Source organism: Bos indicus, chromosome 5, assembly GCF_029378745.1.
Source record: "Bos indicus isolate NIAB-ARS_2022 breed Sahiwal x Tharparkar chromosome 5, NIAB-ARS_B.indTharparkar_mat_pri_1.0, whole genome shotgun sequence".
Taxonomy (NCBI): Eukaryota; Metazoa; Chordata; class Mammalia; order Artiodactyla; family Bovidae; genus Bos; species Bos indicus.
In genome coordinates this window covers 101413638-101421300 of record NC_091764.1, presented here as the reverse complement: position 1 = coordinate 101421300, position 7663 = coordinate 101413638, and the positions used below count along the sequence as shown (strand labels likewise).

At 44.6% G+C, this 7663-nt stretch overlaps 1 pseudogene; it reads right to left on the bottom strand.

Moving 5' to 3' along the window:
- Positions 1-3423: 3423 nt before the first annotated feature.
- On the bottom strand, positions 3424-5209 carry LOC109558835 (negative elongation factor C/D pseudogene; annotated as a pseudogene).
- Between the last annotated feature and the right edge of the window lie 2454 nt (positions 5210-7663).

Below are 7663 nucleotides of genomic sequence, written 5' to 3'. Positions count from 1 at the left end.
GCAGGAGACCCCAGTTCAATCCCTGGATCAGGAAGATCCCCTGGAGAAGGGAACAGCTACCCACTCCAGTATTCTTGCCTGGAGAAGCCCCATGGACAGAGGAGCCTGGCATGGGGTCACAAAGAGTTGGATATGACTGAGTAACTCTCACTTTCAAGTACTCGGTTGATTTTAGAAGCATCATTTTGGGTAAAAAGAGCAAGTCTCGAAATACATAATCTTCAAAAATCAAATAATATTATTGAAGGGTGCATAAATATGTGATTTTAAAAGCTATAAAACTGAGGGAAGGATAAAAGAAATTCAGGAAGATGGTTGGAAAAACAGACTAAGATAAAGGAGACATACAGATGAGCTGATGAAATGTGTAGCTAACAGTATGTGTTGGTAATGTTATACGACTTCTGTTTTAGACTCACCTCTTTTTTTTTTTTTTTACTGACGTGTAATTCTCTATAAGCTGCACATTTTTTGTGGACTCCAGAGCACAGGCTCGGTAGTTGTAGTACACGGGCTTAGTGGCTCCGAAGCATGTGGTATCCTCCTGGGAATCGAACATGTTCCCTGCATTGGCAGATTCTTATCCTTATTCACTGTGCCACCGGGGAAGTCCCCCCCATTTTACTTTGATTGGATTTAATATATTCATAAAAATTACTTGAAAACACAAATCTTTTGAGATGGCATGTTTTTAAAATTGTGTGCTAAGTCGCTGCAGTAGTGTCTGACTCTTTGTGACCCCATGGACGGTAGTTTGCCAGGCTCCTCTGTCCATGGGACTCTCCAGGCAAGAATACTGGAATGGGTTGTCATGCCTTCCTCCAGGGGATCTTCCTGACCCAGGGATAGAACCCACATCTCTTATGTCTCCTGTATTACCACTAGTGCCATCTTAAGTAATTTATTTTCCTGTCTGCACCAAGTGACTTGCCGAATCTTAGTTCTCTGACCAGAGATTGGACCTGAGGACTTGCCAGTAAGAGAAGGGAGTCCTAACCACTGGATTCCCAAGGAATTCCTGAGGCCATACCTCTTATACCTTGTTTGTGAGAGTCCAAACTACTTATAGGTGTAGAAACACATTCAAACTATCTTATAAGTAAATGATTGAATTTTTCATTTCCTAGAATGTCTTTAAGTTGAAAAAAAAGACATTAAAGTTATTGAATTTGTAACTTGAATTTCATTGTTCTGATTTTGAATCGCATCATGAATCGCAGCACGCCAGGCCTCCCTGTCCATCACCAACTCCCGGAGTTCACCCAGACTCACGTCCATCGAGTCAGTGATGCCATCCAGCATCTCATCCTCTGTTGTCCCCTTCTCCTCCTGCCCCCAATCCCTCCCAGCATCAGAGTCTTTTTCAATGAGTCAACTCTTCGCATGAGGTGGCCAAAGTACTGGAGTTTCAGCTTTAGCATCATTCCTTCCAAAGAACACCCACGGCTGATCTCCTTCAGAATGGACTGGTTGGATCTCCTTGCAGTCCAAGGGACTCTCAAGAGTCTTCTCCAACACCACAGCTCAAAAGCATCAATTCTTTGGCACTCAGCCTTCTTCACAGTCCAACTCTCACATCCATACGTGACCACAGGAAAAACCATAGCCTTGACTAGACAAACCTTTGTTGGCAAAGTAATGTCTCTGCTTTTGAATATGCTATCTAGGTTGGTCATAACTTTCCTTCCAAGGAGTAAGCGTCTTTTAATTTCATGGCTGCAGTCACTATCTGTAGTGATTTTGGAGCCCAGAAAAATAAAGTCTGACACTGCTTCCACTGTTTCCCCATCTAGTTCCCATGAAGTGATGGGACCAGATGCCATGATCTTTGTTTTCTGAATGTTGAGCTTTAAGCCAACTTTTTCACTCTCCACTTTCACTTTCATCAAGAGGCTTTTTAGTTGCTCTTCACTTTCTGCCATAAGGGTGGTGTCATCTGCATATCTGAGGTTATTGATATTTCTCCTGGCAATCTTGATTCCAGCTTGTGTTCCTTCCAGTCCAGCGTTTCTCATGATGTACTCTGCATGTAAGTTAAATAAACAGGTTGACAATATACAGCCTTGACGAACTCCTTTTCCTCTTTGGAACCAGTCTGTTGTTCCATGTCCAGTTCTAACTGTTGCTTCCTGACCTGCATACAAATTTCTCAAGAGGCAGATCAGGTGGTCTGGTATTCCCATCTCTTTCAGAATTTTCCACAGTTTGTGATCCACACAGTCAAAGGCTTTGGCATAGTCAATAAAGCAGAAATAGATGCTTTTCTGGAACTCTCTTGCTTTTTCCATGATCCAGCGGATGTTCGCAATTTGATCTCTGGTTCCTCTGCCTTTTCCAGCTTGAACATCAGGAAGTTCACGGTTCACATATTGCTGAAGCCTGGCTTGGAGAATTTTGAGCATTACTTTACTAGCGTGTGAGATGAGTGCAATTGTGCGGTAGTTTGAGCATTCTTTGGCATTGCCTTTCTTTGGGATTGGAATGAAAACTGACGTTTTCCAGTCCTGTGGCCACTGCTGAGTTTTCCAAATTTGCTGGCATATTGAGGGCAGCACTTTCACAGCATCATCTTTCAGGATTTGGAATAGCTCAACTGGAATTCCATCACCTCCACTAGCTTTGTTTGTAGTGATGCTTTCTAAGGCCCACTTGACTTCACATTAAGAATAAATTAAGTATTACTTATGATATACATGTTGCCAAGTAATAATGCTTATGACAAAAATCAACAGGTAAAGAATGTAAAGTACAAAGAATTTGTATCACTAAAATTTCGATGATCACTATCCCAGCACAGGACTGGTCAAAATGACTCTAATTTCCATGTATTCGAAAGCATTGTTTTCCCACATTATCTTTCCAGTTATCAAATAGAGTCATATAATTGTCTTCTGATAATTCACAATAGAGATGGTAAATGCTTCCTTGAATATCTTTGTTTACCTGCCTGGAGACTTGAGTGTTTGGGTGCATTGTGGGTTCAATGACACATGCTCAGTTTTACATGTAGAGCTTCTGATGCTGGTGGTGGACTTACATTTAATCCTTCCTCTTGAATCTGGGGTGACAGTATTTCTTGAAAACTTGGAAAGTTGTTTGACTTTTTATTTGTTATTTATTTTTTGGACCCAAGTGCTTTATTTACACAGCAGAAAGCCAACACCAGAATGTACACTTTCCAACTGTAGAAAGACTTTTATTTGTTCTTGGAAAATTAAAGCAATTACAATAATATGAAGTCAACAATCAGGTCTTGTGAAAAAAGCTAAGTTAACTTTGTTAAGACTGCTAACATTTCTTTTTTTTTTTTTTTTACAGAAATTCTCCACCTCCTCCCATCAGAACCCATTTCCAAGGTGTTGACTGGGGGTCTCTTCACCAGTAGCTTCTGCAAAAGGATTCTCCACAGTAGGTCTGCTGGAATGTTCTGCTGTGGGTTTGGTGTTGCTCTGACTCAGTCCAGCAGCATGAAGTTAGACTGGCAGTGAGCTATGAACTCTGTCACAGGGTCATGTTCACCCGCCCTTTTCAGGGTGCTGGCAATGCTGTCGTTTTCCAGGATGGGCAGGAAAAGCCGCACAAAGTCAGAGGTGTAGGGAGGGATGATCATATCCAGCACCTCGGACACAAAGTAGCGGATGAGAGACAGGTCGGTGTCCAGCTTCTCCAGACACCTGCGGATGTAGGCGACCACAGGGAGCACATGGCCGCAACTCAGCAGGTGCACCATCCTGTTCAGGAGGATCTTCTTCACCTTAAGCTGCTTCATGGCATCTAGCTCGGGGTATTCAGTCTCCAAGAGCTTGATCAGTAGCTGCAAGACGTGGGGGTGCAGGAGGGGATGGTAGGTGCTGACCTCGTCTAGCAGGGCCAGGGGCACTGGAGTGGGGTGGGTGTGCTGCTCGAAGAACTTGGGCTTTGACACGGTCCCGTCCACCCATGTCAGCACACCCACTGCCACCACTGGAAATCTGATGCACCTATAGAGGGTGCCCAGCTCGGCCAGGAGCTCGCTTGCCCCTGTGTTCTCAGCACAGCACAAATTGTGAACAGTTTCAATAGCCTTCGTTGTTGCCTTCAGCTCATCTTGATTGATGCTCAGGCGTTTGTTCTTCTTCCAGATCTCCACCACGCTGGCCGCGTAGGCTAAGAGATGGATATACTTGTGCTTGTGGTCTGGGTTGATCCTGGCCCCAGGTTTAAAAAGCGATTGCATGAACAGGTCCAGGAAGGCTGGCACCCGGATGAGCTCGACAGGAGGCGGGTCCCTGCTGGTAACAAACAGGTTGTAGAGGACGGTGATGTCGGCTGGATTCAGGGCCTGCTTGGACAGCATGGCCCCCAGGGCCTGGCACAGCCGGGGGTAGGAGGCAGCTCTGCCCAGGGCAAGCGGGATGCGACTGGCATCGTGGCCACTCTCCTGGGCGAAGCGCTGGACCTCCTGTGCGACCCTGCGCACTGCCCCGCCCCGCTGGCCTTCCTGGGCCAGCACGGCCATCAGGACCTGAGCCAGCAGGTACGTATGCTCACCGTGGCACACCATCTTAGCAAACTGAGGCAGGTTTTCTGCAAGGTTGGCTTCTCCTCCATCCAAAATGGTAGCTAGAGAGCTCCCGAGAACTCTAGAGAACACTTCCAGCTGCTGGCAGGCTGCCACCACGCCAGTGATCTCGCCTTGGTATCCTGCATCGGAAATGAGCTTGACCGTGAATTTCAGCATCAGACAGTCTGGGTGCACTTCCATCAGCTGGTAAACAAGATCCCTCCAGGTGGGATGTGCAATCATTTGTTCCAGCCAGGCGGGGGTTGCCCTTTCGTTTGTAAAGATAGAATCTGCTTTGCGGGGGTCGAAGTGTTGCATCACTAAGTTCTTCAAGTGGTTTTCCACTGTTTCCTGAATCTGCACTGGTTCCACCCCGGTCTGAATGAGCCACTGGGCCAGCAGGTTGATGGTCTGGGCCACAGCTGTGTAGTTGTCTGATAAGAGGCGGATCACCTCCTCTGGAGACCCTCCTGCCTGGAAATATCTCATCAAAGTGTTGAAGACAGAGGGCTCCATGATATAATCTGGGGTAGAAAATTTCTGCAGGCATTCTTGCTGGACCTGGGCATCTTCTTCTCCCAGCACACCATCTTCTGGCTGCTGGTCACCCCACTCGGCAGGGCTCCCGAAGTCATCCTGGTCCATGTCCATGGTGGCGCCAGGCATGGCCCCCACTGGACTCTTCCGAAGCTGCCTGTTTAGGAAGGGATAACAGGATTATGGTCACCTCTCTCTTCTTTTCAAGGCTGTGGTATGTAAAACTGATGTTTCTTTTTCAAAAATATGTATTAGTTTTATTTATTTGGCTGTACCGGGTCTTAGTTGGGGCATGCAGGACCTAGTTCCCTCACCAGGTAATGAACCCTGGCCCCCTGAGTTGGGAGCACAGAGTCTTAGCCACTGGACCATCACGGAGTTACCAAATGGATGTTTCTTGATAGGAATATGAATTTACTGATTAGATCATAGGAGGGCAAGTTTCTTCTGTCTACTCTTGGAATTGCAGTCTGATGTTCCAGAGGTCATTTCATTGGCCAGTTGAGATGCTTCTCTATAATGATCACGTGTTAAATTTATACTCCGATAAAATTACTATTTTCAAAAATTTGTAAAAATTTTACTTTCTCCAGACCACTAATATATTCTCTCAAAGATTAATCATCTGTGTCTTTTAGCTCTGACACTCTAGAGACCCAAATCAGTAATCCTTAATCAACTTTTGAGTCAAAACTAGTTACTATGCTCAAATAGTTCTTATTTTTTATACTATTGCTATGCCTTTTCTTTTAATGAAACTTCCATTTAATTTGGACTTTTTAAATCAATTTTATTATTTTTGTTTTCTTCATATCACATATTTATTCACTTCACTATAATTTGAGCACTTTTCTGTGTACCAGGCAATTGTCTGTATGTACAGTGTTTGTGTGTAAGTTTGCATAAGGTTTTAAGTGGAAAAGTAACCGAAAATGGTTTTCTTTGAAAGAGATTATGCCTGTCAAGGGAGAATGGCTAGACAGGAGCCACCGTGGACAAGGGGGCACTAGGTGGACAGGTGTTAGGCTGGTAGTGGATGTGGGCTTTAGGGAGCGGGAAGTGAGGGGGAACAGAGGACTGAGTGAGTGTTTCATTCACTTTCTTCAACAGATTTTCAAAGATGGAGGTTTAAATGAGGGGAGACAGAAGAAAACCAAAACTAAAAGGCTTGGTAACTTACAGGGATATGGCCTTTGGGGAACAGGGGGACCACAGAGAGCACACAAGCTCCTCAGTCACGGGTTGATCCACAGTCTATCCCAGTTCCTGAAAAATAAGAAAAAGAGCAGTTCAAACTCACACTGCTGGTAAGATTTGTGGTTAGAATCCACATCCAGCTCTGCCAAACTAAAAACCCTCATTATTATACTGTGGAATAAAATGTAGCAGTGAAAAAAAAAAACCCTGAAACTCCAGTAATTTGGCCACCTAATGCGAAGAGTTGACTCATTGGAAAAGACCCTAATGCTGGGAAGGATTGGGGGCAGGAGGAGAAGGGGACGACAGAGGATGAGAGGGCTGGATGGCATCACCGACTCAGTGGACATGGGTTTGGGTAGACTCCGGGAGTTGGTGATGGACAGGGAGGCCTGGCGTGCTGCAGTTCATGGAGTCACAAAGCGCTGGACACGACTGAGTGACTGAACTGAACTGAACTGAAAAGAAATATGTGTGAAGTAGGACAATACACACAAACATGAAATGACATCCCAGCTATATTTGAGATAAATCAGATTAACACAGTAGAATAAGTTTCTTAAATTGAAAAACAAATCTGATGAATATTCACATAATCAGAGGGCTTCCCTGGGAAATTCTACTAACATTCAAATAATAGTTAAACCTTTCACAAACTCTCCCCAAGTACAGAAGAGCAAGAAAGACTTCCAGTTCACTCTAAGAGGCCAGTATTCATTACCCTGTGTTATCATTCAGGGTCCTATTAGAGAAACCAAACCCGTAGGAGATGTGTATTAAGAGATTTCTCACAAGGAATTGGCTTACATGACTGAGGGAACTGTCTAGGCAAGGCTGAGATCCTTGGGGCAGCCATCAGAAAAGGCAGACTGGCATTCTTTGGTATCAAGGATGCTGCTCTCCACAGACAGAATGTGTTCTCTTTAGGGAAACCTCAACTCGACTCTTAAAGCCTTCATTAATTAGATCAGGCTAATATGCCAAAGCCTTTGACTGTGTGGATCACAATAAACTGTGGAAAATTCTGAAAGAGATGGAATACCAGACCACCTGACCTGCCTCTTGAGAAATCTGTATGCAGGTCAGGAAGCAACAGTTGGAACTGGACATGGAACAACAGACTGGTTCCAAAGAGGAAAAGGAGTACATCAAGGCTGTATATTATCACCCTGCTTGTTTAACTTATATGCAGAGTACATCATGAGAAACACTGGACTAGAAGAAACACAAGCTGGAATCAAGATTGCTGGGAGAAATATCAATAACCTCAGATATGCAGATGACACCACCCTTATGGCAGAAAGTGAAGAGCAACTAAAAAGCCTCTTGATGAAAGTGAAAGTGGAGAGTGAACAAGTTGGCTTAAAGCTCAACATTCAGAAAACA